The 13072-nt window shown below is 34.4% G+C and overlaps 1 protein-coding gene and 1 long non-coding RNA gene across 2 annotated transcripts in view; one reads left to right on the plus strand and one right to left on the minus strand.

Moving 5' to 3' along the window:
• LOC106619416 (uncharacterized) overlaps positions 1-13072 on the minus strand; it is a 152743-nt gene that overhangs the window by 53429 nt on the left and 86242 nt on the right. The gene's annotated exons all lie outside the window — the stretch shown is intronic.
• On the plus strand, positions 6420-7683 carry LOC138856245 (uncharacterized). The gene is made up of 2 exons (XR_011395375.1): positions 6420-6525; positions 6901-7683. It is a non-coding gene; the product is annotated as an uncharacterized lncRNA (long non-coding RNA).

The following is a 13072-nucleotide window of genomic DNA, read 5'->3' on the forward strand; positions in this document are numbered from 1 at the left end:
CAATTAGCTGCATTTGGCTTTAAATGCTCGCATGAGAAATGCAATTTCGTCCACGCACACAACAAATATGCATTTATTAAGAATGCTTAAACAGTTAATTGTTGCAAGGTAACGCTTTGCCGCCGGAGAAATATTCCAAATGCCATTTGACTCCACTGTGAATATAATAATTGCATTTGTGCTTCTTGCAACTGCATGCATGTGGGCGTGCGCACCGAGAGCTCTTCTATCTTGTTAACTGCTATCTTCTATGCGTGCGCACAGGTATGTTTTTATGTGAGTGTGTGTGTTTAGTTGCCGGCAAATAATTATATTATAATTAGTTTTATTGTTTAATGGCAGTGGAAGTTGTTGGCAGCAAGTTAAGCGCAGCAGCGGCAGCAACAGTTTTGTGTCGCACATATGTAACAGCACTTAGAACAATAAACTCGTAATGTGTGTGCGTGTGTGTGTATACTCTTTGCTGTAGTTGCATGCTAACTCTCTCATTGCATCACTTGCCTTGTGGCAATTTGTGGAAAATGTGCGCATATTTTCAGGTACTCGTTGTTGCACGATATGGCAGTGTTGCATATAAATATGTACACACACAAGTAAATATGTGCATGTTTTGTGTTATCACGTGATAAACTCTTGCCTTTATATTAATGCCTGCACTTTTAATTAAGGCAAGCAGTGTACTCTGCATGTACACTACAGTTGCTATGTGAGCTGAGAAGCGCTTGGAATATACAATAGTACATATGGCTGGAAGTTAAAACTAGTTGATTAAATTTATGAAGAATTTTAAATAACACATTTTAATATTTTAATAGATTAAGTCTTTGACAGATACATACACATTTTTATGCATTTATGTACATACATATATTTGTATAGAGCTGGTATTTCATAAATTTTTAAAGAAAATCTCAAAATAATTTATGTATATTAAAATTTTTGGTGATACATACTAAAAATAAATTTAAAAAAAACTAATTTAGGTGGCAACACCAAAATTTTTTTTAAAGAATATTTTTTGAAATGTGTTTAAAACTGAAGTTTCTGATAACACACGCTCAAAAAAAAAGGAAACTGAGTTAGGTGGCATCATTCCAAATATTTTTTTTTAATTAAATTTGCAGAAATCACTAATTTTGAAATTTTTGAAAATACACGCTCAAAAAATTTAAAGGCAAGGTCAATTTTTTTTTATTAAAAATGCATACATTTCTGAAATCAATAACATTGAAATTTTTGATAATACGCGCTCAACAAAAGTAAAAAACTAAACTTGATGGCGACGCCAAAATAATTTTTTTATATAAATTTCTCAAAATTACAAACATTGCAACGTACACGCTATAAAAATAAAAATTAAATAAACAAGGTGGCAACAACACAAATATTTTTTTAGTAAAAACTTCCAAAATTTGTAACACATATGCTTGTAATAATACGCGGCCAAAAATAATAATAAAGGATTGAACCAGATGGCAGAGCCAAAAGGATTTTTTGTTTATATAAAAAAATTCGCTAATATTGAACGTTTTGGTAATGCACGCTTTAACAAACAAAAAATTTAGAAATAAAATATGTTGGAACGACAAAATATTTTTTTTTAATTAGAAGAGTCCTGAATTTACTAATAATGAAATTTTTAACAATATATGTTTAAAAAAATAAGAAATTGGCCACACCATTCCAACTTATAATAAAATTCAAGCAATAAGAATTATTTGAAATCGTTTAAATGGAATAAGGAATTTTTTTATTTATTAAGCAAAAATATTTGATTTCGCTTTACAATTTTTCTATCATGCAGTGTGTCTAATGTCTCTAAATAATGTTTTTTAGAGCAAAAAAGGAGGATCAAAAAAATTGTTTCAAGAATTGAAAAAACTATTTTAATATTCGATCAAAATATTGCAAGATTTTATTTAATTGTGCTTATATGTCTTGTAAAAAAAGCTGTCTATAATATAATTAAATATTAGTATTAATATTATTATTAATACAATTATTGTAACCGTAAAACAATGTCGCCCTTTAACGAACAAAAACCTGAGGCATTCATTATTTGCACTCACGGTTGAACAGGGCGTATGAGTGATATTTGATACTGCGAAGTAAGAGGAGTAATGTGTGTTGCCGCTTGTATATTTACATAGCGACTCATTCACTGTCCAAAAAGAGTTGTTGCTCACTTGTAAAACATAGAAATGTTTGGAGCTGTGAAAGAGCTAAACTGCGCTACCACTTCATAACACATATACCGCTTCAAACACGCTGCGAGCATGTGGCACGATTTATGTGGGCTAGTCGCTGCCCTGAAGTGATTCGCGTTTACTCTTTCGCTTTCATGCCATTTCAAGTGTATATTTCTAAAATACATTTCGCCAACACTGCCAACCAACTGCAAATACGGCGATTGAACCCACTTCTCAGCGCTACATGCGTGCGTACACCGTTAGGCCACAAGTTTGCTAAGCAATCGCGTTTGCTGCTGCAAAAGTCAAAGTTAACTTTCGCAATTTTACGCGAACGCAACACTTTTACTAACAACAATGACGTAGGAGCAAAAGCCCTCACACTAAGCCGGCTGCAGCAATTGCTACACGTAGTTGTGAAGGTGTGGCACGTGTGCGTGTTTAAGTGTTTATGTGTGTGTGTTTTGTATGTGTGGCGCGTGCAATCGTGCACGGTACACAGAATGCTCTCAATGGTTTTATTGCGTCTAACTGCGTTTGCATTTAAAGATAAACATGCACAGAAATGCAGATGTGTGTGTGTGGCAGGTTGTAGGAGCACATGCACACTTTGTATATAGCCATGTTGGTGTACATTAATGTAGCACGTATAAGCCAGGGTGCACATCTCGCATGTCTGCTTTTGTATACAGTTTGAAATCTGCTCTTATGTTACAAGACTCAGTCTGCTTGAACGCTAGCCACTCGTTGTTGCATGCCGCTAAAGTTGGGCGAAAAGTGTTTAAAATGAAGGCGCACAGTGTGACAATACTTGGAAGTAGAGGAAAGAGAAATAAGATTTAAAACTTGCTTGGATTTAAATATAGTTAGTTTTTGACTTTCGAAGGACCTTCAAATTAGACCTTTTTACAAAATTTGGCCTAGCTTTGCCGCTTACTTGTTGTTATTAGTTATCTAATAGGGTGACTTGAATGGTTTAAGTTGGCCGAATGGATCTGCTAGATTTTATGTATAACAGAATTTTTCTTGTAAAACATATCCAGCCAGCGTTTCCTTTATAGGTCAAGTTGATATTGATTTTGAGAAAAAAGTGTAGAAACAATAAAATTTGTTAAAAAATATATAATATTTTCTGCATAGAAATATGTCTGCTACTAATTCCCGAATATATATTATATATGGTAAGTCCGAAAAACCATACATTAGCGTAACTCTCTAAATAATTGCTGACTTTTGTACTTGCAAACAGGTGGCAATGCCAAAAATTGAAAAAAAAAAAATTTAAAAAAAAAAATGGCAACCTTGTACAAACTCATTTTTCAGTGCTCAATTTAAAATTTAATTATATTTTCTATAGTCCACAACTTTTTCAAATTAAAAAAAAATTTTTATTTAAAATCAATTGGCAACTCCATAAAATTTAATTTGTCTTCACTTGCATTACACAGCGCAACGATTTGTTTTACTGTTAGTTTATTCAACGGTTTTTCAGGTTTATGTGTAGATCTCTTCTCATCTGCCTAGAACAAGAAACAAATCGAGCAATCGCAATTGTAAAACTAAAATGCCTCTAAGACCTCTTCACATTTTAATATAGACATATTCCTATTCACGAATACAACGGAGTCTCTAAAGCGAAAAGCTTTGTCGTTCGTAAAAAATTCGAGGAGCGAGTGCTAGGGTATACAAAAGACGCATTGACGCTACAAAATCAACAAACTCGAGAATCTCAATGTGCAGGTTCTTAGTTAATATCTCAACGTGCATTATGTCAGCATCATTCCAGATTCGCGGAATGACGCACTTGAATCGCTTTAAAAAATATGTATATAGAACAATATCCGGTTGAGCTAACAGTGGTATTGTGATATTTTCTAAAGATGGTCTTCGTATATCAAGTGTGTAAAAGTAGAAGTATAAAACTTTAATTTCGGCTGCACCAAAGCTATAATACCCTTCACAGGTGCATTTTTTACAGCATAAAAAGGTATACAAATATTTTTATTCCGATTTTGATCAGTCAGTATAATTGGCAGTTATATACCCTATTCAGGTTATAAAGAGTTAATGAGGAAGCCATGGTCCAAATTTAAAAACAATTTGTATAGACCTATGTATGAGTCTCGCTATTAAATTTTAGATACCTGCTGTGCTTTTTTAGAGACCTATCTCATTTTTAGCAGTTTCGTAATACCATGTGAGAAGAACTCATAAATCGCATGTGTGGAGGGAGTCCTCTATTCAAAATACGAGTATGTGGCTAAATAGCAATAATATCGTTTTGTGGATGTGGTAATGGATCGATTTCGCCCGGTTTCAAACTCTATATATGTAAAATGCAATAAGAATACCTATTCTCTTAGCTTTTATTCTTGTTATGTCTTGTATGAATCCATTATATAACTCTCTTTCTGTGCAACATATTGCGAGAGTATGAACGTATATATGTAAAAGCGTGTATTTAAATACAAAGGCAGGTAAGCTTAAGCTTTAAGATAAACATTTGCTAAGCGAGATTAAAATTGCAAGCACAAAATAAGACACAACAAAACAACTAAGTCAGCGTGTGCCACACCGCTGCCTCCTGTGGCACTTTTAAGGCTCATATGCATTGTTATTATTATTGCTGCTACGACAGTGTCTGATGCTGAACATGCAACCGATTATAGCACACATTCACCATCATAAATATACACTAACACACATAAAAATATGCGACATACACACATAAAGACATATGACATGTAAATATGCACAATATTTACATGCGTTTGTAAGCCCTGAAGGTGGATGTGTGGAGGAAAAAAACTTGTACAACTTTGCCTTCGTCTCGCTTGTCGTGCGCATGCAATTTGCGAAATGTTGGATTTTTTTTTTAAATAAAATCGTCAACTTCATGCGCTTGCGTGCTGCACGTCGCCTGTCAACAATTCTGATGGAACTTCATTAACATTTCACTCATTTTACCTCTCGCCGATCGTGTGCTTGAAATAGCTGCGCAATTTAAGGAAAAATGTAACGTGAATTTTGTTGCAGCTTTTGATGAGATTTCAAATAAATATTTTGTAGATAACAATAAAGACATCGACTATTAGAAAACTGTTTGCTTTGGAGAAGACCTTAACAGTAGTATTTGGATGTGCGAAAGATATTTTTGTGTCTAAACCCTGATTTTCAGAACCACAAAAATATGAAAGAGACAGACATAGAGCGAAACATACGGAGGCTGAGAGTGAGGGGGAAAGAAATGCGATTTAATTGTGAAAATCATATAAATAATTCAAATCTGAAAGAGATAGATAGAGAGCACGAATGAGTGAGAGAGAGGGGGTGAGTAATATGATTAAGTATTGAAATTATTTAATTTAAATATGAATAAGAGACAGAAAATGCGAGGGAGTGAGAGAGAAAAAGTTAGAGAGAGAGAGAGACAGCGAAATATGATTGAACATTGCAAATTAAATGAATACTTAAAAGATAAAAGCGATACAGAATGAGCGAGCGGGAGAGATAAACTTACAGAAAGTGAGAGAGTGTGGAAGGGGAATCCGATTTTATATTGTAAACTAAATAAATAATTCATATCAAAGAGAGACAGAGAATGCAAGCGAATGGGAGAGAGAAAGTTAGAAAGAATGATAGTGAGAGCGAATTATGATTTAACATTGAAAATGAAACAAATAGTTCAAATATGAAAACGAAACAGAGAATACGAGGTAGTAGGTGAAAGACAATTAGAAAGAGTGAGAGAGAGAGAGGGATAGAATCCGATTCAAAATAAAAAATAAAACAAAATAATAAAATATGAAAGAGAGACTGAGAATGCGAGAGAGTGAGAGCGATCAAGTTAGAATGAGAGAGACAGTGAAATATGATTGAACATTAAAATTTAAATATATAAGTAAAATATAAAACAGATGCATATAGAGAATGAGAGAGGGAAAAATTTGATATTAACTATATCTAAATCTCTTAGAGTTTTGAAGTTTTTCGTATTTGAGTTTAAACGCTCTTATGTTTCTCTAGAAAAGATCTGACAGATTCATATTTTTCTCCAGATTGAGCCATTGTGTTAAAAGTAATGTGATTTATTGGTAGTAGAGATAGCAAAGAGAATGAATGGGTTAGTTACAACATTTCTCACTGACGAACTATTCGACCGATTTTCTTAATATCTGATTTAACTCGCAAAATAATTATTAAAATATCCAAAAGATTTACTTAAAAAAATTATACAAAAAAAATTTCGAAGTAGAATTCAGCAAATTTTGAAATATGCACATATTTCCTCCATACTAAAGAGCATCTCTAGGTCTTCTAAGTTTTTGCTTGTTTGGTAATGAAATCTTATTTTTACTCTAGAACTCACTTCTATGGACTGTCTGCTGAATATTTGAAAACTATAGCGTTGACTTTCTTAGCTCTTTGGTGTATTATTATACACCAGTGTTGCATTTAAGCTCACTACAAACTGTCAAGTTGCTAAAGTATATTTGGCGAACTTGTAGATTTGCCAAAAGAAAGATCTAAGTACTCCTACATATTTTTGGTGGTTGCTACAAGTTTTCAAGTATTTAATCAGTTTTTTCTCTTAAATTTTCTGTTTTTCTTAGCATTACTGGCAGTGACACTGTTTAACCAGTAACTGAAGTGCAGCAGTAAACAAACAAGGACAAGAAGGTTAAAGCATTTTCTTACAATATTTTTGCAGAATTTCGTACACACATTCACAAATATATACATATATACACTTGTGCGATATTGTATGCAATTTGCATGCCAAATCCAGCAAATTTGTACTCAAGTGACATATGCTGCTGCTATTACTTTTGTTGCTATTGTTGTTCTCGTACTGAGCACGCTATCAAGGGTGGAGTTGATATCAAATTTGCTGCACGATTTGGTGTGGAATTTCGAGACACGTACAACAGCTGAGGCGAAAGAAGAACGCTGAAAAGCAATCTGGCGGAACGAGAGCGAAACAGCAGAGAAATGAGTGGGGAAATGCAGACAAAAAGCGTACAATTGCATTGAAATCAAAGGCATTAAGTAAGAAATGCGGAGCAAGTGGTTTTCGATTCCACACGCAATTGAAATTCGCATTTCGTGAGTGCAAAAGCAACGCGAATGCAGTGTAAAGTAAATCAAGAAAATATTTTTGAGAAGACGCTAGTTTTCTTTGTGCACTTCAACTGCTTATTTGTCTACCCAAATGAACATAATGAGTTGTATTAAATTTCCATTATGTTGAAAAACAACAAATACAAATTTAATTGCAATGCTGGAAATCAGACGCGCAGACATTCGAAGCTTTAATTTCGCATAACAATCCACTTGATGATGATGATGATGATATATGAATGCGCCGCTTCAACAACTAATTAAACTTTGCTATTACCATCAATAGACAGTGTAAATAAAGATATGTAATAAAAGAACGTAGATCATGCGTCTGCGGATAGACTTTAATTAAAATTAATATACTTTTATTAAATGCCCTAAATGCTTTTATTTAACGCGTGAGAAAGCGCTTACTTGCCACTGCATAGCTAGCGTGCGGCATGCCACATATCTGCTAACTGTCGCTGGAGCGCCGGTGTGTGCGTAAACGCTTATAATTAGATTCTTGCTCGTTTTGAAATAGCAATTTTACATATTGCAAGCCGCGAGCTCTTTTAGGCGCACAGCGAATATGCGTTTTAAGATTGCGTATACGCAGCGCTGACCCTAAAATAGCCGCATATAACTGCTCGAAGCTAATGGCGGGCATTTTAATTTGGTAAATTTCCATTTTGCATAAATTATGTTTGTTTGACGTTGGTGAAATTGTGTAGAAATGTAATTTATAATTTAGCTGAATTATGATTGGTTTTGCGCGCACACAAACGCATACAAACGTGCGGCTGAGTACACTCACGCGCTAATTTATTATTGCTTCTGGCGAAAATAGGTTGCCTTCTACGACATTTTGCTGTTTTTTTCATCTTAGCAATTGTTGACTTAGTTCTGCACAGCTGTTTTCTTTCATATTTTTCTACAGCGTACCTCCAATGCAACGCTGCCTCTTCACTCCGTTTTACATGTTGACATCATTTTGATTTGAGTTTCTCTCTTTTTTTTACGTCATGGTAATGAAGCTATCAACTGCTGCTTGGCAGTTATTTTATTTCCGCTCTATTACATGAATTTTATTTAGTTCGGTAAGAAAGAAAATGAAATGCTGAAACTACGCTTTGTGCAGAATTAATGAGTTTTTCGCGTGCTTTGCTACCTTTTGTGCATTTCGTATTTGCTGTGATATTAATAACTCAGACGTTGTTAAAAATAACATCGTTTTCATATACTTGTAGGTGTGTGAGTTAGCTGTAGGCGATCTTCGCAATTACTAAATGTTCTGCTGTATAACATAAAAGTTGAATTTACTTATTTTTAAAAAATTTAAAAATTTCAATGCTTTTTCTTAGTAATGTTTTGTTAAAGCAATATATGTGGCGCTCTGTCGAGTTTATTAAATAATGTCTCTGATGTAGTGCCCTTGCATGCATATAAATAATGTATGGCACTATTGTGTTTCATGACTGTCTTAGTCACAGCGTTTCTACCTTTAAGAATTTAATAGTGCTCATTTAGGTTTGAAATAAGTTGAATAGGAAGCTGTTTGCCAACAAAACTTCAGCTCTGACATAGTGAGAAGTTGAATAAATTTTGCAATATCCCTCAGTTTTCGATATATCGATATCATTTGTAAGAATTGTCGATATTGAACCAATATAGCATATAGTAGCTGCTATAAAAACAGAATGATTCAACTCAAGATAAATATTTTTATATACCCTTTTTACTATATGAAATCCACCTGTGAAGGGTGTTATAGTATCGGTGTAGCCAAAAATATTTTATTTTTTTTATTTTTTGCTTAGTTTAGGGTTTTTACAATAAACATGAGATTTTTGAAAGAAAAATATTCAAGGAATGAAGAAGAAGAAGTAGTACAAATAAGGAAGTGCCAAATTCGGGTGTAATCGAGCATTGTATACTCTATAAATTTGCAATTTATGAAACCTCACAGATTGACCAATATTTATATATATATATAAAAGGAAGTATATATTATGCAAACGATAGACTCAGAAACTATTTGATAAAATGTATATGTATTCTTTCATGGAAAATACGACTATGCTATCCCCATTGAAGTAACTCGCCACCAGGTGGCGCTGTAATGTACCGACTTCTTTATAGTTTAACCGATTAATACAAAAATTAATATGTACATGTTTTTTTTTTATGGAGAAGACGATTATTCTATCCGTATTGACGCAATTCGCCACCTGAAATTTGATTTTGACTTATGAGATTTTTGTGGACTTTTGAATATAAGAGAAACGTTTTCTAAGCACAGTAATGATGATATAATAACATATTTAATAATATGCAGGTGTATACCAATATATTAGAAACTCCGAAGCGGCTAGACCGCTTTCAATGAACGGAAATCTTCAAAATGACCCAGCGAGTGATCCAGTAAAGTTTGGTGGCGATCAAATTTTTTTTTGAATGTTTGTGACATTTTTGAGCATTTACTAACTGCAACCAAATACGAAATGACCTAAACTGCCAGACAATTTCAGCACTATTATACGCGGACAAAATTAATTAATTCGCCGTATTTTCCCAGACGCACAAAATAATTACTTAAATCATAACTGGCTCGGTAATCGAACTATATAGACAGCAATTAATTTTGATAATAACATTTTACTAAATTAAAAAACTTACTCAATATAATATAAATATACCTTAGCCACAGCAAGGCGTGGCCGAGGTCTTTTAGTAAGGTATAAAGACAAGCGGATGTTTGAAAGTCCGAATATTAGGTTAATGGAGACAAGGGAAAGTAAGGCCTTGATTTGATTAATTTTAGAGAGGAGGATACACTGTTATTGGAGAGAAATTGTTTTCTGAATTTCATTGATTACATAGTTATGGCACTTTATATGTGTTCGCTTAACGGTACTTTATGAGCGTGGCAATGAACCGATTCCGCACATTTCGACCCTCTTTGGGTACCAAGGCACACTTGTACCAAGTTTCATTAACATATCTTAATTATTCAAGTTAGCGGTTGCAGAGATGGACGGACGGACAGACTAGTCGCATAATTCTGAATATTTATATACATATATGTATATACTTTCATATCTATCTTGATTAGTTTTAAGTGATACAAACAACCGTTAGATGAACAAAACGATTATACTCTGTAGCAACATGTTGCGAGAGTATAAAAAGAGAGAAACCTATATAAGAAAATTCTTAGCACCGCAGTAGATTTCTTAATAAGATAACTTCCATAAACCTAAGTGCTAACACAGTGCAATTCAACTTAATAAAAAAATTTAAATCGCCTTCCAAACCAATTTATATACAAAATTTCATATATAATTTTTTTTAGTAAATGCCTTATGTTGCTTTTTAAATTTGTTTCCGGCACTAAAATGATGTTGCCAGCCGTTCAAATTTAGGTGAGCAGCAAACACCAGCGCGCTCACAACCGCTTCTTGTTGTGCCACACAGTCTAAATGGTGAGGATTATCTAAAAGATGCAAATAAAATATTTTTACTACCCACAAGAACCAGCGTAAGGACACTAGCTGGCACACACACACACACACTCACGCATATGCATGGCGATATTATGAAGAGTGTTTTGCGAACACACACAGATACACACGTATTTTTATACATTCATGCAGACAGACAATTATCGTTATGGTCATTAGCGTTGCGCCGCCCGGCAAGTGTTGTTATCCTGCTGTGGCTGCGGTTATTGTATTGGTGTGTGTGTGTGCGTGAAAGTTAGTGCCGCTGCTTGCTTATGTCCTTGCGGCTCATGCCATTTAATTTCTGCGTTAAATTATAACAGATTTAAATGTTTTATACAAATACACACACAATCATGTGGAGACAATAACAAAAACAGGCATAGCAATAGCAACAGTTGCATAAACCAGGCGTTGTTTGTCAGCGCCGCTTTTGTGGTTGGCTGCTTGCTGGTGAGTTTGGTTGTATTTTGTGGTTGCTTTTGTTTCGTTTTTGATTTCGCGTTTGTTTTTTATTTTTGTTTTTCCAAAAAAAAACAAAAAATGCTTTTACATTGCTGTTAACACTTGCCTGCAATCGCTGCAGTTTTTGCTGGTATTTGCGTGACAGCTGTGTGCGCATGTGTGCGTGTGTGTTTACTTGCTGATGCGCCGTTTTTATTGCTGTTTGTGTTTGCATATTTATATAAAGTTTATAGCTTTATTATCAACATTTGTGTTAGCATTGTTGCGAACATAAAAACAGAGCAACTTCTTTTGGTTTATGTTCAGCTTACATACATACATACATACGAGCTGTTTATGTGTAAGTGTATGTGGCTGATATATGAAAGTTTCAGTCCAAATTTGAGAGTTTTGCTGATTTGTGAGTTTATTTCATAAGCTTATTGTGGTGGATTTCGGTGCCGCAAAGTTGCGCTCAATCGAATTTAATTTAACTTTAAGACAAAATCGTTGAAGGTTGCTAATTTTTTACATTTAGGGGCATACCTAATATGAAATTTTGGTAAAAATTAATTGTTATTTTTTTTTTAAATTTTTTTGACACATTTACCTTTAAAAATACTACAGTAAAAGTAAATATTCAATATCCATACGATGCCATAGCAGTGTGCATTATAACTGGCCAAAAACAACGAGAGTTGTCGGTAAAATTCAACTTTTAGAAAACTTTTTTAAAACGGCGCCATTTGGTAATTTTTAATTTTTTCGACCGAAGTTCAATATACAGACAATGTCTAGTAGAGATTTTTTTAGGTTCCAGCCACGAGGCAGGTGAATCTCTGCAGCAGTGGAGGACTTTGTTTTCTGCATCATCGAAAATTGTGTGTAACTCGATAAAGCACACTAGTTGTGTTCCTTAAATTCGTGCTTATGAAAGTTGTCAAACTTTCTTATTATTTCGGCAAGTTTCACACTCTGAGTAAATCATTTTCGAAGCTTGGAGGGAAGGTTGTAGAAGTAGACTTCTGTAAAGAGCTCTCGCTGAAGCTTAGCATTAGGTAATGGGACTACTGTAGTCTTTTTCAAGCAATATGGCTGCTATTAAGTTAATAGTAGATTTACTACTCTGAAGTGCAGTTTCTTTCAGGCAGGTGAGCATTCATTTCGGCAGCAGAGCAGCAGTAATATCGTTGAGCTTGCAAACTGTGCGCTCAAAGCTAGTCAAGCTGTCATTTGTCATTTTGCGTCCTATCTCTGGGCCTATAGCCGACGACTAGCTGCTATGCGACGGCGATCTACTGAACTGCTTGCTCTTAATAAAGTTCATCTTGCCGCAATCGTATGTAGGAGTACTTACTGGACATTGTCCAACAAGTATTCATGCTGTACGGCTAAAAATCTTGACGGACTCAAGTTGCCAAAGTTGTGTGGAAGAAAGTGAGGTGGAAACATCCAGGCACTTTATTCTCAATTGTCCAGTGTTGGCATGACTCAGGTAGAAATAGCTCGGAAGTCTTGCCTTCAGCGAACCAGGAGACCTAGACATTGGCCAGCTCAACAAATTTGTGATAGGCTCAAAGCTGTTCGAATGAGATCCTTGTTAGTAACGACTATACCTAAACTAACCTAGAAAAAATGTTAAACATGGTGTTAGGCACTCTCACAGACGCAGAGATACACTCAATATCAAATTGGACCAATATAAACTGTGAACGAAAACTGAATCGATAAAACTTTTCTTCTAGATTTTTAGCTTTTTCATTTTCGTGTGAAGTTTGATCTATATAAAGTATGTTCAGATCATAGTTGATCTGGAGCGTAAATCGATGTTTGTTT

The sequence above is a fragment of the Bactrocera oleae genome, chromosome 3 (assembly GCF_042242935.1).
Source record: "Bactrocera oleae isolate idBacOlea1 chromosome 3, idBacOlea1, whole genome shotgun sequence".
Taxonomy (NCBI): domain Eukaryota; kingdom Metazoa; phylum Arthropoda; class Insecta; order Diptera; family Tephritidae; genus Bactrocera; species Bactrocera oleae.